The sequence below is a fragment of the Amblyomma maculatum genome, chromosome 2 (assembly GCF_055883805.1).
Source record: "Amblyomma maculatum isolate TAMU_Amacu chromosome 2, ASM5588380v1, whole genome shotgun sequence".
Classification (NCBI taxonomy): Eukaryota; Metazoa; Arthropoda; class Arachnida; order Ixodida; family Ixodidae; genus Amblyomma; species Amblyomma maculatum.
The window spans coordinates 148,115,728-148,142,868 of NC_139345.1; the positions used below are offsets into that span (position 1 = coordinate 148,115,728).

At 46.0% G+C, this 27,141-nt stretch overlaps 1 long non-coding RNA gene across 1 annotated transcript in view; it reads left to right on the forward strand.

Moving 5' to 3' along the window:
- The window catches only part of LOC146200143 (uncharacterized), a 520,757-nt gene that overhangs the window by 370,139 nt on the left and 123,477 nt on the right, over positions 1-27,141 (forward strand). The window lies entirely within an intron of this gene.

A 27,141-nucleotide genomic window follows, 5' to 3' on the forward strand; every position in this document is an offset into this window, starting at 1 on the left:
GGCAATAAGGTTTTTGCCGGAACAAGCGGGTTCGGTATTATTCGTGTATCACTGTGGCCCGTTCTGTATAACGCGCATATAGATTTATAGCGGTGCAGTCCGACAGGACAGCCCGACTGATGTCGAACTCAAATCTTACAGAACATGTCCTGTTCGAAGTTTAAACCGGACGGCCCTGTGCGGTATGGGGCTATGCAGTGGTTACGGTGCTCGACTGCTGGACTCTAGGACGCGAGATTGAATCCTCGTCGTGGCGGAAACTTTTCTATATAGGAGCTGGAAATCAAGGTACACGTGTGATATTGAAGTCTGTACACGTAAAGGACACCATGTGGCTGACATTTCTGGGGCCCTTCACTATGGCTTCCATATATATGAGCTTAGGCACATTGGGATGTTAGACCTCTTAAACCAAACCAAACCAGACCCAACCTATCTCTGTCCCATGCTTCCATTACATAGTATTTCACTGCTGTCCTGAATGGTGCAAATGCAACTCAAGCGATGCTACCAATTTAACATATTTTATTAGCTTTCATTCCCCACTGCAATTGCACAGCATCTTCGAAAATGGAGCTGGAGCTTTAATACCTTTAAACAATAAATCAAACAAAATCATTTCCGTTCCGGAGCTCATACCGAGCGGACCTGTTCGATATGAAGCTCAAACAGGAGGGTCCGATATGGTATATGGAGCTCATAACGGACGAACCATGTCTGTTTCGGAGCTCAAACAGGGGTGACCAGGTACTCTTAGTGTGCAAGACTTGTATATGCCAATTTTTTGTTTGCAGAGGGAGGGGAGGAGCAACGTGCTAATAAAAATGAAAACTTATACACTATATATTACACATTTGTGTATGTATGGGGCACGTTTAGTATACATGAGTTACTACAAATACTTCCAAGTTATGAGGCCATCGCAGGTGATAAAATTCATAGCCAGCAAACATATTCAGCATGCTTAGAGGGGAATAAGATAACTACGACCTTCGGGTTTCACCCTTGAGAAAAAAAAAAGAGGCATGGTGCGAAATAGCGCAGTGATGCTCGAAGTGGATGGATATCAACTATAGCTTGCCAGTTGTCGGTGGAGAAAAGTAGTTAGCGTGCTTTTATGCTGTCGCAAAAGATCTTGATTAAAGCCCCCAAACTGGCCTTTTTCTTGTTTTTTTGTGCTTAATTTTAATGCTTTCGTTTAAAATCCTTTACTTTTTCAATCCAGGTCCACCTTTTCGCATTTACTGAAGCCGCCTATTCAAACATGCAGGATGATTTTAGTTTGGTTTGGTTTGTGGGGTTTAACTTCCCAAAGCGACTAAGGCTATGAGAGACGCCGTAGTGGAGGACTCCGGAAATTTCGACCACCTGGGGTTCTTTAACGTGCACTGACATCGCACAGCACACGGGCGCCACTCCGTTTCGCCTCCATCGAAACGCAGCCGCCGAGGTCGGGTTCGAATCCGGGTACTCCAGCACAGTAGTCGGGCGTCTTACAACTGCACCACCCCGGCGGTGCCACGCAGTATGATGCTACATGAGTGCACCGCTCGGCTTCCATGCTCGCCTATCCTGAAAAATAAACCAGTATACGGAATCCTGCATTAAATTCATACCGGATGTTTCACAATACGGCTGTCAGAGTACCTTCCAGCTTGGCCACAAAATTCCTAATATATCGACAAGTTGATGCATTCACAAGGCTACGAGACATGGTTAAGCACTGATTGCGTCACCAGAGAAGGTGAAAACTCTTGGCCAGTGGCTATATGTTTTTCAAAACACGAATGAATGACAGCTTTTCTTGTTAACGGCATCTTTGATCCAACTGCAAGAAAAAAAAAAAAGAATGATTCGGACAGTCACGTGAGTGCTGCCTTCATTGAATGTGTGACTGGTTCGACGGAAGTGAGACACCTGGATAGCGGTAATAGTTTTACGACAAATATATGCCAAAATATGCTTATTATTCACTTCTCTTTATTATGCAGCTGTTGCAATTACACTCTTGAAGACAGTATTGATCGTGACTCAAATGTACTGAACCCTGCTTCTTTGACACTCAGTTCCTATACAATAAGCATAGCGTTGGCCGGAAGTTGGCGGTATAGCTGTAAAAATCCGGTAATGGATTGATAAATATTTCGAAACTTATTCGCGTTGGAAAGTTCTGGAAACTACATTCATATAAAATCAATACACTCTTTTAGACTCTGCTTGCAGTATGCAGCATAAAAGTAAATATCAAAAGGTTCACTAAAGACGGTAGAAAAATTAGTCGAAAAACCATGACCGTTGTCCTGAGTTTTTCGAGCACAGTATAAGGTATATAAAGACAGGTCCACGTGAGCCTCAGTATGTTTTCTATATAGATTTATAAAGGTTAAAACGAATTACTTGTTATAATATGCAGTAGACCCTAGCTTAAACTCGGGCGGGGCATCCACTGCTGTTGAAACAAGCAAAGTACATGCATTTCAGCGTTTTTTTCAAAACCCTAACAAATAGAATTGAACATACTTGGTACTCTCCCGAATGTTGTACGGACACCTAACCCACTTCCACCATAGTAGAGATTCCCGATGTATGCAACTTCACTATAACACGCTTTCATAAAAAGAAAACCGCACGTGAGCGCATATAACAGCCGTTTTTCGCAGTAGATGAAACATACAAGCAATATACAGCATTTTATACTGATGGTTCGAAAACAAAAAAAAATCTGTTGGAGGTGCAGTAGTTCACGACAAATGGGAACAAACAGTGGGACTACCTGAATGTTCATCAATTTTCACTGCGGAATGTTATGCAGTCTCTGTAGTGGTTGAAAAAATTATGTGAAGAAAACACACACACAAAAAAAAAAACAGTGTTATTTACTCTGACTCTTTAAGTGTAGTTACAGCACTGCACCAGAAAAATGCAACGGAGCCTTTAATTGGAGATATCACCCACAATGTCGTAAAAGCCGATAAAAAAAGACAGACTTTAAAAATATTGCTGTGTCACCAGCCACGTGGGGATCAGGGGGAATGAAAAAGCGGACGAATGTGCATCACGCGTACATAACACTGAAATAAATCACGCCAACATACCCCGTGAAGACTGCACAAAATTTATTATGACTAAATTAAGAGCTAAATGGCAGGCTTCATGGGATAAAGAAACAAATAACAAGCTACACTTAGTAAAGCCTATTGTTCAAGAATGGAGTCAACGAGTCATAAAGAGAGCTTTTTTGAAGTGATCCCGTGTCGCCTCCGCATTGAACATACACATCTCACACAACTTCATACTCCTCGGACAATAAAAACGTATATATGTGAGACATGCAAAGTACTACTGACAGTAATCCACATTTATTATCATGCACGAAATATGAGGAAATCAGGAGGAAACATTTATGTGTTTCTATAATAAACACATTTCATTTCATCCGAGTCTTTAGCTAGGAGAGAATGCCATTGTCGAAATTTCTTCTATTTTTTATTTTTTTAAAAGAAGCAAAGCTAATAAACAAACTATGAGTTATCTTTAACAAGAACTGCTTTACCCTGAGATTGGTGCATGATGACCTTAGTTGCCTGTGTACCCTAAAACCCAACACAACACAAACCAATAGCAAAAGGGCGTCTTCATATATATCATAAGCCATGCCTGTACAATTACAATAAATGATTTTTTTTTTTGACATTTAAATAGCGCTTAGTTTTATAAGGGCACAATACATTGTAAAAAAACCCTGCCAAAATGACAGCTGGCTGTGCGACAGCAATCAGGGTGTCGATCTTTGAATGCGATTCATTTTCGTTCTTTTCGCTTTGTTCCCGCGTGCACTACTACAGGTATCAAACCGAGACGAACAACTTTAAATAACATTTCAACAGTTCTTGTCACACATTGTAGCCGGCATAGTGAAAAGCGACGATCAAGGTGCCCAGATGAAATGAAAAGCGACGACCAGAGGGTGCAGAAAGGACGTAAACATGGATTCGCTTCTCCCGCCAGGAGAAAGGGAGGGGAATGTGAGGGAACAGGGGAAAGAAAAGAGCAAAATCGATAACCGATACGTCTTCCTCAGAGCCCGAGACAGGTCGTATATATGCATGTATGCGCGTCGGTAGCCAAGTTTCGGCAATGCAACCCGTCAGCCTGCAGTTGCCAAGCGAAACACAGGCGCGGACCTATAGCGTAATCTCGGCAATTTGCTACGCGCTGCAGCGGTCAATGTCGTACGCGAGTTTCGTTCGGCGCAGCTTTCTTGTACGCACCCATATTCGGGCTTTTTTTTTTTTTTTTTTCATAGCCGCCGTAGAAGCGACGTGGGGTTATGCGTCTATAGGCAGCATCGATTACTCGCCCGTCAGAGAGATAAGCCTTCTCCGCGTCGTCCCCGCCCAATATACTTCACTGCCGAGGATAGGTGCGCAACTCATAAACGTCAGACCGTGATAGTGGGAGAGAATCTAAGGGCTGGCCGCTTGGCGTGGTTTTAGAAAAAGTAAACAAAAAATGCATAACGGCGTTGTGGAACATCCTCGCTCGATTGTGCGGCTTTGCTCATACCAGGCACTTCCTTGAGGCTGTAATTAGCAATGCGGTATGTCGATGAGTGGCTTTATTTGAAAGCTGGAGTCGAACAATTGTTTTGTTTGCCTTCAACCGACATGCCGCACAAGCTCATGCGTATTATTTGCAGAACGCTTTCACTGTTCGCCTAAAGGTAGCTTGTTGAATCGTAGAGAAAATTTCGAGACCGCCAAGAAACAATATACAAATTGGAAGTGCGTGAAACTGCGCGCGCCGCTCTTATCTGCGCACTGAGTAATCCCCAAAAGTATGCAAGCAAGCTGATAAAGTATGCATGGAGTATATTTATTTGTACTACGCTTGATCGAACCTCAATTTGGACGAGCCACTATATAGTTCAAGTTATTCCGTTGAAAAGGTGCGCTTGTGATTTCGAGAATTCAGAATTCTCTCAACAAGCTGTCAAGGCTGAGCATTCGGTTATATGGGGCTAGTGGTGCTATCGTTTTCTTTATAGAATAGGTCGAAAGTTGCAAAATATGCATCTCAGCTTCGCGGTCGTAGAAACATCTAATGCAAGGAACTACCGATCACCCATGCCACATACATGGGAGACTACCTGTCACCCCGAGCCAAGTCGAAGCCACAGCTTGCTCCAAGAATCCGCAGCCTCCCAGTATTGTCTTTTTGTTGTTGTTGTTGTTCAGGGCAATTTTATGATGACATATTGATGAGCTAAAGCAGAGCCAAGTGGTGGTAGAGGCAGGTATTAAAATTTGCCTAAGAGCCTTAAAAGGGAACATGATGTAAATTTCGCTTGTGGAATGGCGTGTATTATAAGCGCCATGCTCTTTCCCTTTTATGATTATGCTTCGCAGCCTTCATTATGCGACAAGAATGTGCCAAAATTATGGACTACACAAGAAGGAGAACATATAAGGGACTACATGAGACGCAAAGCGGCCTCCTTTTCCATCATGCCTAACCAACTAGCCTCTATAAAAACATTCCTCAGCGTTCATTTGTTTACGAAATCCATAAAGAAATAAGACATCTGCAGGCACTGTGCTGATTTAATTCAAATATTTCAGGTTATATAGGGTGTAATGTCACATAGTGATTCAGGCTATGATGAGGCTAAAGTGGAGGGCTCTACGGTTGCCGCGTCAAGTGCTAATTTTGTTCCTGGCAGTGAGCGCAGACGTGAATGAAGTCGTAAACGATGACACAGGAGCAATACTGGGACGGATGTTAGCTGTCTATGTGACGAGCTTCATTATCATTATCTTCACCACAACCATCACCCTGACTCACCCACTGCACGGCACAGGACTCTCCCATATACCTCCAATTAAGGCGGGCAGGCAGGCATGGAGTGAGTGAATAAGGAAGGAAGAGACGGACGGACGGACAGCGGCTTTTCAGCGGAATGGTATTCCTTGTGCTAACGCACTAAAAATGGCGGAGGTTTAACCCCACTCACACCTCGTTATAAATGCGAAAGTTCTGTTATACCTGGTTTTATAAAAGACATCTAGGCACTATACAACCGCTCATGGTAAGCCTCGAGAATAGCCACCAATCTGGCTTCTCGCTGATCAGGTGTTCCAGCATCCTTGTCTTTCTAGCACGGTACCGCTACACACATCGTGCACACCACACGGACGGCTAAGCGTTTCGCGTTCAGGTGAATGTGAAACGAAGTTGTCCGTGCGCTGTGCAGTGTCAGTGCACGTTAACGATCCTCAGATTGTGGAAACCATTCTGTAATCTTCCACCACGGCTCCCTTGCGGGGAGGTGCAGGTGTCCACCGAGAAGTCAGGCGGATATTGCACCTTTCCTTTTTCGTATATATAGTCATACATGGAGTACAATGCTGGTCTTGGAGGTGTGCTTGGTTTGACCTTGACCTGGTTTCAAGGATATTCAGTCGGAGCAAAGCGAAACCCTGGGTTGCACATGGAACAGCACTGATTACGTTGCCCCTCTAAGCTGCGAAATTTCGCGGTGATGCCTATCAGAAAGTTTGTTGGCATCTCGACGTTTTTGCTTCTTTCGCTCGACGTGGCCACAAGTGATCAGAAGAAGAAATTTGTCAAAATTTTCACGTCACCTTGCTATACTTAGCTCCTGTGCCACTTTATATTGAAATCCATGCGGTGCCAATACAACTACAACAGAAGTTGCGGCTTTTCGATCTTGAACAATCGTTTCAGACCTGAAGTAATTTCGCGGACTACTTTGATAGCACGAGGAACAGGAGCTGTCTTTAGAACGGTTTGTTTCAACTCGTTTAGAATGACGCTGCCCGTTTTTCACTTAGTGCTGCAGAGGTAGCGGCGTTTCAGAATGTTTTCTTTTCTTTGCACGAATTCTCCTCAATATGGCGTTACATGTAATTTACAGGCCGCTGTTTAGTTTCGTTTCGTTTTGCGTGTGTCTGTACATGCCCGAAGAAAGTATCCATGTCAGATCGCAGCAGTCTACCGCCGATGATTCCCTTTCTCTTCACGCAGGGCACACATTCGACGCACATCGACATCTTACCGACAAACGGCGTCACCTTGAGCGCGTCCTCCGTCCTTTTCTCCCTTGTTTTTTCTGCTTCCTGTTCCCTCTATGCCTTTCTGTCCCTACTGCCCTTTTTCCCCATGAGGCGGGCAAGGTCTCGGCTCATATCCATGCGCATCCATCGGCGGGGACCCGGCTTTCGTGCCTATATTTACATGCCGAAGAGGAAAGGCCACTTTATCATTGTCATCGCTATGACACCCTCATCGGTCTTGATAGGGAGAAAGCCGATGGGGAAGCTCACTCCCTTCTTTACAGGGCTGAAGGGAGAGGGGACCATGGCGGCGATCCACAGCCAGCGTTGACACCACATCCTTTTCGCGTTGCTTCTCGCCTGACGTCACTCGTTGTCAGGTTATTACCATCCCTTTCTATTTCTCCTTTAGCTTTTTCTTCATCCCGGCCGCCGCAAGTATCACTCCGTTGGCGCGCGCGCGTAACTTTGCATAACTTTGGCCTTTGTGCCCATCCAAGCGGCCCGAAAGGAAAGTGGATGCTTTTTTTCCCGGCCCTTCGCAGCAGAGTTGTCTGGCGCCTTCGTGGTCTCCTGCTTTCCTCCGAGTTGCTCCCGCGCGTCCCTGTGGAGTGCGAGTCGCTCTTAGCAGCTCCTCTCGGGCTTTCTCTCTCTCTATCTCCCTCTCATTGTGTGCGCAACAGCCCCCGTTCTTCGTGACTGTTTTTTTTTTTTTTTTTTTTTTCAACTGCAGTTTTCGTCGCTTGTGGAGCAAGTCTAGTAGACTGAAACTCGTCGCGCCTGAATACGTAGCGTGGTGTCCTTTTCCTGAAAAGGGACCACTCCAAGCAGGCTCTAGCATGGTAGACTTTTTTCCTTATCGTTATTACTTTCTTTATACCCCTGCTTATTTCTCTTCTATAGGTGCGTTTAGTGAGGTTACCTTTACTACTTTGTGCACTTGTTTTGTGCAGCGAAAGGCGCTCATAAAAAGCGTCGAGTTCACGAATAAGCTTACGTCGTGAACAAGTTTATCGGCGGTCGCGAGAATTGCTCTGATTTGCGCTTTTTATTTACCTGCTCGCGCTCGGACACGTAGCCATGACACGAAAATGCGGAAGCAGGGATCCTTACGCATAAAATGATTACCGGCACTGACAACAGCATTTAAAATCCCAACACGTGGTAATTAATTAGTAAATAATTGGTTTACGAGAGCCGGTTGCCACAGCTGTTGTTTTCTTTCTTAATTATGTCTGAACGTTTCGTACACTTATTCTCTCAATAATTCGTTCACTGATTATACAAATAATAATTTGCAGTACCATCGACGTTTGCGAGTTATCCTTTTCCTGCGAAAAGTCAGTCGCCTTCTGAAGGATAGCAGAGCGCAGGCGTAGGTGGTAGCGTCATGAAAACGGTAAAATAAAAGCATGAGAATGGAACCACACACGCTCAAGGTCGACACCTCTTTGCAAACCTGTAGATCCGTTAGACTTAGTGACATGGGCCAGTGAAGCTTTATGCTTCATATTTATTATTTAGTTCAGTTATAGTATTACAATAAACATTAAAATATCCAGTCAATAATCTATTTAAGAAAAGGAAGCTACAGGCCACGTCAGTAGGCCATGTGTTTTGTATAAAAAAAAAAAGAGCTATTTGTGGGTGTGTTATAGTCGAACTCATGTTCAGTGAAGCTTGTGTTCTGAAAGAGGCTAAAAAATTTGATCAATCGATAAGTCAATCAATATTAATTATTTATCGAAAAGCGGTCGAGAACACCAGGAGATAAAGCTTCGACGTGCTTTAGAGGCTCCTGGGGCGAAATCATGACAATAGCAGCGGCTAGAATACCACATAAAACAAAACTGATGAATTCAAATGAGGGGGGGGGGGGGGGAAGGCCCGCTATTGGTGTCAGAGCAAGTAGGTAAACAGGATGCCTCCTGTTCGTGCCCACTCGTGAACTGATACAAAAATTAGTTATGGTTTAGCTTTGGTTAACTCTATAGTTGAATTGCGGAAGCAACGGCCGAAGCTTCTTTTGACTGCTACATTATATTCCCCTGTCACGCCCTATCAGTGTAAGGTGCTACATTATTGGGGTCACTTAAGCTCGTCCTTAAAGGGTATGACGCGAGAGCGTAAGCTACCAGCCCACATATAAAGTCACGCTTCAACCAAACCGTATGGACGTGCCTGCGTGTCGTAGGGGTAACGAGAGTTCAAATAGTTCTGGCAGGCTGATTCTGATATCACCCTCCCTTATGAAAGGAGCGACCCGATTTGGCAGCTCCTGCCCGTAGCTTAGGGATAACGTGAATTGAAATGTCATGGCAGGCTGATTTCTTTTTTTTTTTTTTTTTTTATGAAGGGACTGTAGCTATACGCCTCTTGACGGCATAGCTGCGGCTACCCGAGGTCTCGCTTTGGCTGTCGGAGTGTTGCTTTTGCAACAAAACGTGAGTTGAAGCATCAACGTGCCTGAAACGTAGCGTAAGCATCCTGCCAAGCACACAGATAGATGAACAAAGGGCACTAGCATGGGAACGGAATCAGTCGTCCTCATGGGAATGCCCTTATACTCCGGAGTATACTTTCGGACCTCTACCCAATACTTCATGTACGGAGGACTGCGCTGACCATTTCAGACACGCAAGAAGCAGCAGTGATTTATCCAAAGTGCAAATGGCATGGCGCGAGAAAATTGGGTCATGAACATGGGACGTAGAAAATGATATGTTAGAATATGATAAAAAATAAGTTCTTTCATGTGCTAGATACTATATAAAATAATATATAAAGATTGAAGTGGCATAGTCTTCAGGCGGTATATAAGGATTATATAAAGACTGAAGTCGAATAGTATTCTATACCTTCTGACAGTGAGCATAATATTATGTTCGATGCAGGCACATAACTGAAAAATAATAATTGGCATTAAGAGCGAGCAACCCTCGAAGAAATTTCCTGGCATGGTTAAATTTCACGAAAGGTCACACATAAAAGACAAGGGTGTACTGCAGTCTTGAGCGTGTGACGTTTGCGCAACTTGACCTTGTCAGACGAGCTATACCACCCAGCCCAACAAGATTTCTACGTTTCAAATACTTCTTTCTATTTTCCTGAGACATTAGTTTGAGAAAATGTCGCCCGAAGGCAGTTGCTATTTGAAACCAGCGGCGCATTTTTTTCATTCCATGAGAGAGTTTCATTTCTAAGATAATTTTGATATTATCAAGGTTACATTTAAACGGAAGTTTGTTCAATGTTACGCACCACCGCTGTGATGCAGCGATTAGGGTGCTTGAATGATGTGCTTGTACAAAGATGCGAAATCGAATCCAGTGGCCGCGACGGCCGCTTTCCGAAGGAGGCGAAAAGCAAGGCGCCCGTGTGCTGCACGATGTTAGTGCATTTTAAAGAACTCCAGATGGTCAAAATTTCCGAAGGCCTTCACTGCGGTGTCTCTCATAGCCTGAGTCGCTTTGGGATGCTAAATCCCACAAACCAAACCAAACCTGTCTCTTTTCTCTCCATGTTTTCATTCCGTACTCTTTCACCGCTGTCCTGAATCAAGGCTGCACGCAAATCTAGCTCAAGCGGTGCTATCTATTTAAAACTGTTTAAGTTTTTCATTCTCCACTGAAATTGTAGAGCACCTTCTGAAATACAGACCTGGAGCTCCATATTATGCTCCGCTAGAATAGGAAAAAAAACTGCCTTTTTTGCATGCATCACTACATTTCGACCGCCCAAAACCAACTTTTTCGCAGCTTCCCTCACCACTTTCCCAACCACTGACATAAAGATGGGTGATTTTGTCACATCATGGTATCCGTCAAGCAGAAAGCACAACGTTATCAAGGGAAGTTCCAGATGTGTAGGTTACTGTTGGTTGGGTGGTTTGTGGGGTTTAACGTCCCAAAGCGACTTAGGCTATGAGAGACGCCACAGTGGAGGACTCCAGAAATTTCGACCACCTGGGGTTCTTTAACGTGCACTGACATCGCACAGCACATTGGCGCCTTGCTTTTCGGCTCCACCGAAAGGCAGCCGCCGAGGCCGGGATTCGATCCCGTATCCTTGGGAACAGTAGTCGAGCGCAGTAACTACTGCGCCATACCCCATACCGCACTGGTATAGTCTATTTGGTTATAGTCAGGTATACGATGCTCGGGGGGCACTGTCCTCCGTTGTTTACTTTTCTTCCTGGCTTAAACTAGGTCTCGCACTAGTCGTTGGTCTCAAGTCGTCGCATGCAGCCCCTGCCTTCAGTCCGCCGCGGTGTGCGCTATCTGTCCACCTTAAAATTCCAGATCGGTGCTCGTGTGGCGAGTGCGGGTCGCGCCGGGCTGTCCCCCTTGGGCGGTGGCGTCGGACCCTTTTGTCCGAACGGGGTCAGCCCATGGACCGCGCGGCGGTCGGCGACCCGCCAGCCGGCCGCTGGTCAACGCTCGCTGCGCTCGGCCGACGCCTCATTGTGTCCCGTCTCTTCATTAGGAAGCGGGCCGCGGCGACGCCGAGCGCGCGCCGCCCGGAACTGCGCGTCTTCGCACGCCGCCCCTTCCTCTTGTGCACGTGACGCCGCCGTGAAACGGCCCGGCCGCGGCAGTTCCGGCTTTGCATAGCTCGCACAGCGATTGCGTTGAAGTGCACTGCCTGCCACGCACTACCGGGGTGCGGGATATGCGCGCGCACGTGGACTCGGAAGCTGGAAGTCACCACAGAACTGCGAGGTGTTCAAGTCTGCAACTCGCTTAATCAAGGGATTCTCATTTGGATTTGTATGACGACGTACGGACAGTACCACTTGAGATTTAACTCTGGATTTTGCGTGATGATTATGATGGCCTCGGTCGCAATGGAACTCACCCACGACTGATCTCAAAAGGGAACTCCATCCTCTTTAACAGCTTTTGCATATGCCTTCTCTTCCTTTCAGTGCCACTATCGCAGCCATTCCACTGCGCAGGACACTGGTCACAACGATGGTTACAACCTAGAAAGTAAACGCTTATGCTGGAAGTGCAATAACAACGCAACTTCATATTCTTGCAGATCGCATTTGCTAGATTACAACGTTTAGTCTCGTATCTCGGAGAATATGTCTCAATTGTTTTGGTTATAGGCGTTTGGTTATAGGCCTAGCCAAGTGTCCTTCAGGACCCCTACTGTGGGAAATAAAGTTTTACCAAACCAAACCTAATCGAGCCAAATGAATTGGGCACGAATAGTGTAGCATTTCTAGCGGATAGAATACAAATCATTTAAATGGAGACCCGAAAAGAATACTGGCATTAATTTCGCTCCTTTTGCGCATATGCGCACAAAAAGATAAAAAGAAAATCAACTGTGCGACGCATTGAAAGCGCTGGTGGTGGTGCGTGGACGATATATAAATTTCACAATGCTGATTGGCCACAGTGCAAATTCAGTATACTATCTATAGGCGTCCTATAATACAGACGTGTATATATACGTCTAGAAAAATTACGCTTTCCCATTGAGGAAGAAGTGACATTAACTGGAGCTACATTAGGATATGAGACGGGCGATGGCTACGTGACTATGAAGAAGCGGGGGAAAAGGTTGACAATTTTGGCTCAAACTCCCTGTCGTGCGTGAGTGATGTTTCACAGGTTTTGCCCTGTGAAACGACGGTAACTCATTCATTTATCGATTGGCTGTGCGACTGCAGCGCCATACAGCGGGGCTTGACGTTGCCTGGGCAACGTGTTGCAACCTTACTGTTATGCAATTGCTTTCTATAGCAACGCGCTACAACGCAGCTTTGCTATGTAGCTGTTTACAAATCGCAGCTGCTCCAAAAACGAGGCAAAATTTGTGTAGCCCCTAGAGTAGTGACTTCCCTGTAAAACATTATTTAAGGTGTGACCTCGGAGATTTGGAAGCAAGGCTATGTTTTGCTGGATATATCTGAGTCCTGTAACGTCGTCCACTGTTCGTGATCATGTATGAACATTATGAACGCCGCCACTAGAATGGATGCATGTATCCGCACAGAACAACTCATCCGTCCATGCTGAAGGCTTTTGGAGGGTACGTGGTGTCCGTGTCGTCCCAGCTTATTAAACAGCCTTGGAGTAAAAAGGCCACGGCAGGCGTTACACGAATCTTCCGTCGATAATTCTGAAATAATTGAATAGGATTATGCTCGAATCAGCATTCGAAATCTTGCACACCTCTAAAAACGACGATTCATAGTCGGCTTATTTTGGTCCACAGGAAATGGTGAAGAAAGGTCAGATGAGATTTATCATGTGCTTCTTGGCCCTGCACTAAGACGTCAGCGCAAAATTCTGGTCGCATGCATACCTGTTATCTGTATACTGTCAGCTATCTCAGGCTCTGTGAGGACCACACTTAAACTGAACACACACATGCACTGCATGGTCGTAACGGGCGAGCACAGCTGGGAAAGCGAAGGTCCAGTGATATGCCGACGAGGACATGACCTCAAGAGCCTTACAATGCATGGTAATATGTAAGTAGCATTGTCATCCTTGCAGCAGTCACGGTGAAAACCAGAGGCGCCATGATCAGGCGCATGCAGGTTTGCCTATAACCTCCATTTGAACGCGATAGGATTAAAGGCTTTTAGATAAAATACAGCGCTGACATTGTGACGTTGCGTGCGAAGAGCCCTGAGAACGACTCTGGCAGGTGACTTAGCCATGCACCAACCGGTCATCTGGTGCCGTGACGTCGCGAGAACACTTGACATTGCAAATTTAGGAGGCGCTGCAAAGTTGCGCTTCTCTTTTCAGGTGTAATGGTGAGATCAGAATCATCTTTCCCGGACCATTGAACCCTGAGTTAAATACGTTGTCCATAGGATTCGCAGGTATAAGTTCGTTCGGCTTTTGTTAAAGTGTTATTTTAGGGTGTACACTGTACAGTGCGTCTCTCATACGCATGACTGAGGAGTGAAGGAGGACTAAGTGGAGAGGACGACAAAGTGTAGCTTGCACGCTTGCCTCTGTGCTGCTTGCTGCCGTTGTGTCTGGGCTACCCCCTGCTATCCTTGGTATCCTTAAACCCCGTGTACGTGACAATATATATTTTTTTTTTTTTTGTGAAGGGACTGTAGCTACGCCTCTTCACGGCGTAGCTGCGGCTACCCGAGGGGTACCTTACGGCTGTACGCGAATGTGTGAGTTTGGGTTAACAGGGCCAAATTTAAGGAAGAGTAATGAAGTGAATAGCAAAGGGCGTATGGGTGAAATAAGAATGTTAAAGGGAGCCAGCCAAAGGGAGCCATTAATGCAGTCGCATCATACACTTAAAAAGAAGCTGAAGTGACATCGAGATGCCCTTTAATTGTGTCAGAGGTAAAGGGCATCTCGGAGTCCATTGCAGAGACTGTAAAAGTAAATACTGCCAGCCATATTTCCAACAAATTAAAGTGTTAAATAGGCATCGGGACAAGTTAACACGTGAAGATCAGTATACTTGCTTGCGGGCAAGTTGGTTAGATGACTCTGAAGACCTCTGACGCTGCATAGTTACAAACACAGCACACACAGAGAGATTACAGCAAGACGTTCACACCGATGATGAGTAGCTATGCAGCGCCACAGGTCTTCAGAATTAACCCGTGTAATTATTGAAGACTCGGAATTGCCTGGTCAAAGGACGTCTGTGTCAGCAGCCCCTCCTTGGCGTTTCAGCTAAGGAACTAAGGTTCTATAACAACATGGAAGTGACGAGACGGCATCAATTGTGTTTTTCACGTGGATTATCAATGTGTATCATCTCTGTGTTTTCTTTTGTTGTTTGGAGCCTGGTCTATATATTTCCACGTTCCAAGCAGTAAACATCAGTTGCAAGTCAGCGCTTGTCCGTGTGTGTCTTCCTTCCGTCCTTGCCTCAGTCGCGCTGTTCTTCTTCAAATATGGCATGCCAACTTGCCAAGCATCAGATATAACGAGTGTCTGACTCAGGATCCAATTGTCTGAGACACCTCGATTCCCTTCTGAAAAAGCTACCGTGTTGGCAGCTCCTGCTATCTTGCCATATCATGCACGTCGCCTCCAGTTTTCACACAAATTGCCATTCAATCAGTGAAAAAGTAAAACCGCGGAAACGACAGCATGGAGAGGGCAAGGAAACAACAAAGGGCGGTCGTTTCTGCTGCTTTATTTTTACGATGGCCTAAACCACGCGCTCTTTTAAACCAATCAGTGCAAGCAGGTCAAGTATCCGTCAACACAGTTGTCAGGTGTGTGCACGTGATTTCTCGCTCACAACGCCGCCCACCGAACCGAAAATGAATTTTCTCGAGAACTGTGTCTTCACCGCTATTGCGTTAATATTTGCTTGTCTTAGAAGTGATTGTTACGGCCTGAAACTAAAAGGAAAGGCAGGACAAGTTCTGTGAGTCCTTGAATAGAAAGACGGGACCGCGTCGCTAATCCATTTTCGTTTGCTTGTCGAAAGAAGGAAATACTGTGCCAGTATTTTGCGATTCTATAGGCATATATCCTGGAGCAGGAGGTATAGCTGATGAGTGCTGCAGATGATCGGAGCGAAATGACCAGCATATATGTCTTCATTAAACGCCGTGCACAAATTTGTAAGAACAGAGATGCAAAACCACAACACGACATATATCTAGGGGCTCACTTCTTCATAGCAGTCACGCATAATGTAAACAGCGTAAATTACAAGGGACAAGAAAAGAAGAAGGGGCGCAGGACGAGCGCTGACTCGCAACTAAAGGCTTGTTCACTAAAACCTTCATTTAAAAAGGAACAATCAGAGGAAAGAACACAAACACCATGAAACCACAACACTAAAAAGCTCCCAGATATGCTCATAACACCGTCAAAAACTCCCGAGTAAAGCAAACTCCCTATCGCGAAGAAAAACGGTAGGTTTGCTGACGCAATTTTGTTGGTCCTTTCCGATATATGGGAAGCCTCAACAACCTCCCGTGTCGTCAGATCTCTTTGGGTGTACAGTACAAGTGTGTGATTAAACAATGCATATCTGTGAGGGTTTTAGTGTTGTGTTTCTATGTTTTTTGTGTTCATTCCTCCGATTGTTCCTTAATACATGAAGGTTTTAGTGAATAAATCTTTAAGTGCGAATCAGCGCTCATCCTGTGTCCCTTCTTCTTTTCTTGTTCCTTGTGCTTTGCGTTGCTTACATTATAAATATCTACCAGCTCACACAATTTAACGTTTGGTAGTCGTGAACTTACGAATGCGAAGGCTGTATATGATTCAGGGGAAGTTGACCGTCGGTCGTGGCATGACGCCATCAGTTGCGAAGCGAAGCCCGTGTCAGCTGAGGTTCTTCCCAGTGACAGAAAGACTCGGAAAAGTAAGAAGAGGACGTGGCATCATGTGAATCTTCTGCACACTCGAAATAGGCTATTTCCTCATTTGTATGCGTCCTTGGCAAATAACGTGTTTGGTTTAAAGAAACGCATGCTGCCTTGTGCGTCCCTCAGCCAATGTGAAAGACCAAGATACTGAGCTGCACCTGTTCCTTCCAAATCCTCCCATTCGCTGTAACTATGGGCAAAGGGAATATTGTTTCCTCCGAGAACCTGGGCCCTCGCGTCGCAGGCCGTTCCGGTCGCTGTAAAGCAACGAGTGTGAAAGGCGACAGCCGCCAAGAAGGACAGTGCGGGATTCAACCGAAAAGGAAAGTTGGCACTCGCGTGGCGGTCATTCAAAACAGGCTCGTGCTCGGTCCAAACTTGGTAAGAAGAGAGATAGAAAAAGAAGAGCACTCCATGGCGTATGTCTTCTTCCAGGGGACGCCTTCGGGTGATGCGACAGGCGCACGTTGGTCGGCTAGCGGGCCCTACACGTCTCTTTTCTGTCCAAAAAGACGTGCGTATGCGTATGCCCGTTCCCTGAGGACGCAGAAAAGCAGCGCACGGTCCACGCAGCGCCAGAAAAGGCCCGCCGACCGCTGATAAGGAGCTGCGGATGAATGACGACGTCGGCGTGCTAAAGAGCCGTCGTCCTCCGCTTTCTCTTCCAGCCATCCTTCTCTCTCTTTGCCCGCTTTGAAGGACCGGGCCGTTAGAAAGAATGGCCCAGTCCTTTAAAGAACAGAAAAAAATGCAAGAGGGCCACGTAACCCAAAGACACACGCGCGCGCGCGCGCAAGCGGGTCCTTTGACCATCACGGCCTTAAGGCGAGCTCCGGCCCAAAAAGGGAAAAGACGAGCCCCGGTCTGAAGCGGCGGCCTTCCCCTTCTCACTGTGCCGCAGAGAGCGGTCACGTCTTCTGCACAGACGCGCGCTCAGACCAGCGAGTGTGGCCTTTCAACATCCCAAAGCACACACAGACACTAGGCTCGCCTCGATTCCCGGGAAAGAGCGGCGCCGCGTGGACAGCTGCGGAAGAGCTGTGGAAATCTTTGAGGGAGTACGCACCTCCGATGGTTTATTGAGACGCCCATACGCTGCATGCGGTGTCTGAGCTCCGGCAGCGGCGTTGGTGTGTGCGTATATGTGAGTCTATAGGTGGAGCTTGGGCGTGCACGTGTCTCAGCGCGCTGCCTGGACCGTGAGGCCAGCCTCCGCTGCAAACTCGCTCTCAATGCGAAAGTTTCCCGCTATAGAATATGCGCTTGAACCGGCTGCGGAACTCAGTAACTCGGCAGGCGCATGAGTTTACGACCTCAACCTCGTAGTATAAGCTCGGATCCGGTCATTTCCGCGAACCTCAGCGCAGACACGCGCCTTTTTAAGCCTTCCTCTCCGTGTTGGCCAAATTTCTTCGTGATTCAAAGCGCGATCCCAAACGAACGCGTTGAACGCCACGAATCTATGACTTCTGAGAAGCGAGATGCAAATGCGGATAGCGGCACAGCTGTTTTCTTAATCTATTTACGCAGACCGCGAAACGTCCCTCATCTCACTTATAGCGATCTCACCTCGAACTGAATGTGCAGTTCGAGACGGCAGATAGTTCGGAACCAATATCATACGGGATATCCACTGGGTAGAATCTGCGGAGTAATATACATTCAGCTGCCACGTGTCCCTGTGAAATATGTGGTCCCCCAGAGTACATATGCGCGTTCACGTGTCAGCATAAAAAACACTTGAATTAGGAACAGTTTTCTTTCAATGCTTAGGTGAATAAAACAATATTCCTGGATTCTTGGCCTTATAATCGAATAATTAAGTGAGCAACGGCAGCTATGACGTTGCTCTTCAAGCATAGCATGTCCAGTTCACTGGAAGTTGCGCTGTAAAACTATGTGCAGTTCCCTGCACCAGCGTTCCCAACGGATTCCAATGGATTTCAAAGTGAACCATCGTCTTTCTCTTCTTGGTCATGCGTGATCTGTTGCATTTCTTTTCCGAGACGGAGTTTCTGTGCAAGACTGCATATATTCTGTAACCTTTCGAATGATTGACATGTTTATACCAAACAGACGGTAATTAAGTTGCTAACGTCGAACACGCTTAGGAAAAGAAATTAATATGACGTTCTGCTACCAACATAAAAAAGACCCATTCCTTTGCTACAGGTTACGCATGGACTGGCTTCGGTGTCCTTGCCTGCTGCGAGTTAGCGCTGAAGCGAGTGAACCGCTTGTGAACCACCTACCCAGCGAACAAACTATCTCGAGGCGAGGGCTGCTTTCGACAGCAACATGCGTATTTGAAGGGCGCTATATGGGAAATGGCAGCTTACGGGGCAAAATGGAAGGCGAAATAATTATGCGAACGAAATCATTATTAATTTCTTAATTATTTAAACTCTTTTCATATCAATATCCAAAGGCGCTTTCTTTTAATTTCTGAGCTCTGTAGTAAGTCACAAGTGATCACAAGTTTAGTGGTCATAACCATTGAAGGCATTGGTGAGGAGTATCAGCAACTTGTGGTGATTCTTGCAACTTGGACATCTCTTGTTGGCGTGTTAACGAGAAAACGCCTTTTCCGCCCCATCTTCCCGCGAGGTTCCGACGCGGCTAAATTCCTTTTGTGGCAAGCGGCTACGATGGCCTAATTTGAAGGGCCGAAATCGCTAAAACAGTAACGAGATCTCTGACATCAGCGCACGTAATAGCATGCGCAAGAGGTCAAAATTATTTCGGGGCCTTCCATTACGATGTCACTTGCTGTCATTGCAGATGCGCAGCTCAGAGACGTTACATCATACATACCATATCTAAACATAACTACCAAAGCATACAATAAAATACTGTACCATACCTCCACATAGCATGCAGTAACACATCATACTTTACAAAGAATATCGCAATATCGTAATCTCTAGGGCGTTAGCACACGGACGTTGCATTCGGAGAATTTTTTTCATGCTTGTCATTTTCTATCTGTCCTAAAAAGAACTTTATAATCTTCAGAATGTTCTTACGAAATGTTAAAAATTTAGCAGAGAAGCGCACACAATTTTTGGCGTGCATATTTGAGTTTTAAGAAAAAGATCACGGCCAGGGATATATGTACGCATTAACCTCGAAACTAAAGTAGAGGAGGTAAGAACGGCTCAAGCTAAAGTACGACAGTTGCTAACGTCTATATGGCGCTGAGGATTATACGCGCAAGCTGTTTTCGAGAAAGGCGTGAGAGAGTTTCCGATATAAGACCGATACGGTGATAAGCCCTGAATCTCACTGTGTATACGTGCACCTTAACAGCAACCTTACACATACAGTCGGATATCAGGCCTTCACTGAGTTACATACACGACATTGCAGCCTGTACATTATTTTTGCAACCTTCAAATTATGGTGTCGACCTACAAAACCTATTTACAAATTGGGGGTAACTGTGCAAGTAGCGTCCCTATAGTGACATGTTTTTGAAGGCGATATTCATCAATATGTATCGTATATCAACGATATGATATACACACTGTAACAGTAACTTTACTCCAATACTGGCATCTGGGACCTTCACGCCGATACTTATACGACATTCCAACCTGGCCTTTACGTTTTCCAAACCTTAAAATTCGGATGTCGATATGTGCATCGGATACAAAATAGGGGGCTAATGAGCAAGCACTGTCTCTATGGTGAGGCGTTTTTGAAGGCGCTATTGTAGTAACGATAGGCGATGCACTGTAAAAGTCACCTTTCCCCAATTTTGGTACCTCAGAGCCTTCACTGAGCTACGTATAGGACACTTCAACCAGAACTTTGCATTATGTTGTTCTTCAAAGTAAGGTGTTCAAATTTTTGATTTCGCATGAAAATAAAACAAACTGCAGCAAAGAGCTAGTACTCTGCCAATTATCTCGCTTTAGCCATCATTAAACCCCATGAAAAGCAAATAACACCGAAGGAATAACAAAAAAAAAAGCGTGTGAAAAAATGGAATTACTTTTCGACAGTGTTGACACGATGGTTTCGTGAGGTTTCTGAGAAATAAAATAATATATGCCCTGACATGGGGCCCACTGCCCTCAAATATTGGAATTTTGTTTGTTCGCAGTACTTCAGCAAGTCCCGTTGCTATATAGCTACCAGATACAGAAATGGGCAAAGCTCGTGCACACCCTCGTGACTCCCTACAGCGCTGTCAGTCACGGCTGCTCGACCCCCGTGATCTTCGCTCGAGAGTGCCGACTACCACAGGGTGCGGTTCAGCGGAAACGAATCACAGGGGCGCATGATACGCACTAACAAAATATCTGCATGCATACACGCCCAACCCGCGCTCTCTTCATACACTTGGCCTGGCTTACTGCTCAGCTTAAGCAGCGGGGCGCAACAGTGCGTGGGTGTCCCGTAGCGGCTGCGGCGCCATGCATTTCGGGCGGGAAGTGGCGTGAATCCCCGAGATTTCCCTAATCCGCGACTGCGGGAGAACTTCCTTCCTATCTGTCCTTTCCCTCCTCCTAGCGGCTTCTGCGGACTGCAACGCGTCCTGTTAAAAGCATGCAGTGCTAGAGAATGTAAGCACTTTCAGTCGTAGGCCTGCTCTGCTACTGTAATGACAGGGGACGTTCAGCTGTTTGGAAAGCATCGTGAGGCCATCGAAATTTCCCATTATTTTTTCCACATACCAAAGCATAATGGAACAAACAATGTGCAGGATTCAAGAAAGTACCGAGGTCAAGAATCTACAGGAAAACAACCCACGAGGCGCCTCTCCGTAGTCGGAATGAAGCAGTCGATGTCCGGGTTTTTGCATGCGTATTAGAGAAGACCCGACCTGGTTTTCATATATAACACTGCAAACAACTAATGTGTAACAAAATGCGCATACCTTCTTGGCTTTCTTTTCTATTCTCGTCTTCTCTTTTTTTTTTTTTTTTTTGCATGTTGTCCCACTGCTTGGCGGGCGGTTGGATCCCTCCTCCGAAATATTACACTCGATGCGGCGGCCGCCCGCATACATGTGTCAAGCCAACGCGGAAGCAAAGGAATAAAAAAAAAAAGCCCGAAGAAACAAAAAAGACAGAAATGTATGAAAACAAAGCACGTCGCAAGCCAGTCTGCTAACTCCGCTGTCTTGATGTTTACACCATGCATGCAGCCTCCCCGCGGCCTCTGTGCGGAACCAACTGAGTGTGTTTCTTTTCTTCCCCACCAGTTCCCCCCTCCCTGGCCCTCGTGGTGGCGCGAAGATTGTTTTATAACGCCCCGACCCTCAGCGCCAGGACAGGGCATCCCCACTCCCCCTCAGTCGAGTCGAGCCCACAGCACACAGCCCGTCGCTTCGTGCCTTATCGCATCAACGGATCGTTCAGCCACGCACGGGCAGAACCCGCGAAATATTGCCACAGGAGGGCTGTACGGTGGCGACCCTGTTTATTATGCATATATGTAGATGAATTATCTCGCCGTGACTTTTAATAGCGTCAGAATCAATCTGGGACCACCCCTGCCTACGTCGCCGTTTCACTCCCCGCCATTCGGCAAGAGGGACCGGGCGAATGAAGCTGAGTCCCCTCGCGTCTCTGTCTTAATATCGGCCGTGTCGCGCGCAGCCACGTTTGACCGTCGGGCGCCTTAATGAAATGATGGAAACAGATCTGGAGCGGGACAGCACGCGTGCACGGTGACAAGGGGTAAAAACTCAAGCGGAGGCTGTGGGACAGGGGAAGGTGTGTAAAGGGGAAGAGGAAAACGGCCAAAAATTACGCCGAACTGTGAGCACACTTTCACCCGCCACAGCGTCTGTTCGGAGTTAAGTTGCGGGAGGCTGACGCGATTTTGGGGTGCACAGGGAAGCCCTCATTCCCCTTGTTGCCCGTCCCTGTTTCTCGTCAGCCCAACTTCGATTTAATCAACTCTTTGGGTTACGGAGGGTGTGAAGTTGCAATCTGGTTCTGATTCAGCTCGGTAGCTCTGCATGTTCCGGCCGTCTCTCGAGACGTGAGTACAGGAACGCAACATTTGCTGCATTTCGATTAGATTTTCTTACTGAAGGGAGTGCGGGCGGCAACGAAGGTGCCACTGACGCGAGTGGTAAAAGGTCGAATAATGAAATCTTAGGACTCCGCGGCATTGCGAGCCGGAGGTACACGCCACGAACCACGGGCTTGTTGCGTTGTTTTAACGATTGTCAATTGACTTTGATTATATAATCGGGAATGGTATATACGCGTCAGAAGCCCGGCTTAAAACAAAGCGTAGAAAATATTTCGAACTTGTGACTTGGCGTGGCAAATGCGCCGCATATTCAAACACGACGTCTGTTTAAGCAAGCGGGAACAAGCAGATGAGTCGTAACGAAACGTTCTGTTTAAATAGCAGGCTCTTTTGCCTGACTGTCATACGTCATTTTAGGTACGACCACCTCCCTTTGTGGCTACTAGTCACGAAGCCGCAGGCGTTTCTCTACGCAAACAGTGTGTATACGTTGAGGAGGGGTAGCCCTATAGTTAATTAATTACAATTTATTTATTTATTTATGTTTTTCACGCATAGTGAGACTTTATATGAGGGGGTATATATAAAATGATCATGATACGACAAGAGTGCAAAGAATAAAAATCAATAACAAGGTTACATTGGGATAGAGCAATCAATGAAATGAGTGCAAAGTGTGCAGAAAAAAAAAATGAAAATGGAAAAATGCATTTTCCTATGTGACTCACTCATTCACTGGCAAATTCGTCATGCCACAGTGCATGAAATTCATTTTAGACCTCGTATCTAAAATATTCAGAAAATAAATGTAACCACCCTTAATGCAGCTAAACAAATAAAATGGATAGGGATGCTTAAACTCCGACATTAGAGGATGAGATGACAGCGTTTACTGCTTTGGTCGGAAGCTCCCCTGAAGGATTCACGTCGCGATTAATAGTGACTCTGCGTTTATGCTTTTATTATTTCACTCATACTCATTATCATAGACTCGGAAAGCTGTGGCCTTATGTAAATCACCACCTGCTACTGGTATAAAGCACTCCGTTTGCGTGCAATAGGGAGCAGTCTATAGGAGGGCTCGATTCTCACTTCAAAAGAGCCGAGATATCTGATTTGGCAGCTCCGGCGAGCTCGCCCATCACGCAACCTGCCGACGTACCCTGTCATCTCACCTGCCAAGTGCTACCTTTCCGTTAGTAGTGACTACTAACGATTCGAACCAACTTCCAGGTCAGTTGAAATAAGAGTACAGTGCTGATTCCTTGAATGTGTCCATAGAGATAGCTGTCATGCTTCCCGGATGCTATGAAACAAATTCGTCACATTAATTCCAAAGATTCACTTTGCATCAGGGTCGATTTTGTATCAGTGTGAATGGCAATTTTCTGTTCCCTCCTGTTCTGTTCCAAATTCCCTCCACTTAAAAGGGACCCCAAGGAAAGGCATATAAGGGAACATTTTATTCCAATTAAGGTTTTGACACAAATTGACAAGTGGTTCTTTAAATACGCACGGAACACGTACCAGATCCCGACCGCGATGACCGAATTCTGGTGGAGACTCAAAACAAGGTGCCCGTTTACTATGCGATGTCAGTGCAGGTTAAAGAACCCTATACGTGGTCGGAATTTCTAAAGCCCGCCACGTCCTTCGCAGCCTGAGTCATTTTGGGGCATCAAATAATAAAAATAAACACCAACACATTCTCATGAGCATCCAGTCGTAAGATATACAACATTACGTGAAAGAGCACATGACGTACATACAAACCCACACTTGTTCCCATGCTGTACAGTGTCAATCACACTTAGCGGGAACAGGGCACCGCGTGGCTATACATATGCAGAGCCTCATTGCGCCCAGACTGGTAGGAAACTGATGCAGAGTGGGATGACACCAAGCACCAACTTCAGCTGCCTCTTCTCGTGCGCCAATGTGCGTTGATGTGTGACTGGGCAAAATGCAATGGCGCTCCTCAGATGCGTGGCATTCGGATTGTGTTCCCGATAAGTGTGATTAACCCTGTACAAGCCTGCTGCTCATTTTCTATTCAGGGCTCGTAAATCAGAAGTCATGGGCTCGGTTCCCGGCTGAAACCTCAACTATTTTTAACAAGAAAACAATTACTTTTTAAGCAAATTATTTTAGACACGGACAACGTTCAGTTGGATTTACATGACGCGTTATAATCACTTTCATTCCACGCGTGGCGTCACGTTTAAAGTGAGTGTAGTGGGGTGATTGATATTCCAGCCGAGGTGTTGTAACTGTGACGTCATGGCCGTGTTGACCAATGAGAATTTTTAGGTCACGGCCACCTACTCCGAGGCCTTATAAGGCAAGCAGTGGCGGAAAGTTTCTATAAATTAAGATTCTATATACCGGTAGTTCAATCTTTAACGACCTCACTATCATGCTACCCATTTTTAATGTATCAATTTATAACGCTTCAAAAGCCCCCTTATGAATGGTTGTCCGTGCGTTCAAGTGGACTGAGATTACGTGGAAGCATTGAAATGTAGCGGATCAGTGCGGTGCACAGCATTCACGGTCAGGCTTTTCCAGCCCTGTTTTCACGAAGGAGCGGAGACGAGTGGTAGTCTAGTCTCTCGTGAGACTGGGTAGTATCAACTTCGGGATAGCCGGTGCTGCTCGACAGGCGCCAGGCTTGTGAAAGGTCTGCAAGGTTAAGTAGTAATAGCAGCAGATAATAACATTTGCGGCACAGACATTGCTAAAAAAACGGCGCATGCAGTTTTGCGATTAGTATAATATTAACTTGTTTAAGAGGATGAAGCTCGAGCGACAAGGATTAGCGAAAGCAAAAAACAGCAACGCGACTATGCTGATTCAGATGTGCTGAAAAAGCTATATTTATGAGGACAGCAAATTGAGCGCGCGTATTCTAAATCGTACAACAAATGTGAAATAACGTTTTTACCGAGGGAGAGGCAAGTCACATGTTTTGACGAAGGTAGCCAAGACTGCGATTCATTTCGTTTGTTATGCTAGCTCAGCGCAAATGTAGACTAGTAGAGAATATTGAAACAAAGATGACGGCACAGTATTTATATTACGTTTCAGGAGACATTTCAGAGACATATGAGATAATTTGATACTGATAGTGCGGTCGACAATGAGGTTGTGTTAGCGCCTAAGCAAAGTAAGTGTCTCTTTGTTTTCCCAGGATTCAAAGGTCTGAAGGTCATCTTCAAGTATACGCATTTGAAACCGTTATTTTCAGGACGACGGATTACGGAATCGCTAACGAAGGAGCATATATGGGAAGAAAGGTTCTTCCAGAAGTCGATAATGAAGATTATAAAGGGCTAAGGCCTTAGTACAGTGTGTTAGGGACGAACATCAGAGATTACTTATAAGAAATGACCAATTTGAGGTGCGATTGTGAAGTTACACAAATAGTTGTCGCTTACTAAGACATCAGCGCATCTCTAGTATACAAAACAAAGGAATTTAAGCGCAACCTTGAAACTTCCTTGAGAAGTCATTGACTTCACCGAAAACGTTTTCAAACCCCTGGAAGGTAGCTTCTAGCTATATGTTTGCATCGTAATTTGAGCTTACGTCGCTAATAAAAAAGCCTATTTGAATCAGCGCACCTAACAATATATATATACATATATTATTTGCATTGAAAGCAATTTGCAGATTGAAAGTTCTACTATGAAAACACCCATCGCATCAGTTTCGAAGAAACGCATACGAGAGAAGCGGAACCATAACTTCATGAAATATGAAAATAGATTTCTTTTTTCCAAACTAGGACAATATTCCCTACTTCCCAGGCCAGCACCACTCATTAGAACAAGACTCCCTCAAGAATACAGCAGAAAATCCGACACTAGTTCTGTGTGTTTTAACTAAAGAGCTGATGTCACTGATGCAGTGGCAGTCAGAGCCAATATCACAAGACCGTGGCATGACGTGGGCGCGCGCTGCTGCAAAGCATAACTATTCGCCCACCAAATGAGACACCTCGCATGACGTCACATACAATGAGCTCGACCACAATGTGCGACGCTGAGTGCTAAAATTTCACATAAACAGCTTTCGCTGTTCTAGAAACGAAGCTGTACTAAATCTTTTCCTAATCCACTGACACCTGACGCACGAAGGTAGCGACATGCACACCTCATCCTGCGTCGGTCTGTCGCCATGATCCTTATCAGCTGCGCCCGTTCGTGAGATGTGGACGAGGAGACAGCGACGAAGGGCAGTCCTTCGTGGACGCCGCTAACGAGCGCTGCTCGGCGCACCTTGGGCGGGTCTCGGGAGCTAATTAAAACGGGGCTCAAATTAGAGGCTGCCAGACAGCGACAACCAGGAGCCAGTGAAAATGAGAAAAGATACACGGGATGTGCAGAGGCGACTAGGACGAGTTAAAGGAAATAACTTATAAGAGACAACAAGCAGGAGTACCAGCTTCCAGCACTACACGTCGGTTCGTGGGACTAGTGATGAGGGGTGTAGGAGGAGGAGGAGAAAAAGCTGGCTGAAAGGACGCTGCTGTAGATGTAAAGGGAGGATATAATGCGCACCACGTGCATCGCAACCTGGCAAAGCGCAGAGGGCTGCGCGGGGAAGGAAGGTCCCGCTCACGGTGTCTGCGCGCATGGCCCGACATCCAAAATGTGATGGAGGACGTTGCCAGCGCTCCGAGTGGACGGACGGAGGGTGGACGCTCATCGGAACAGCCTGCTCGTATTGAGA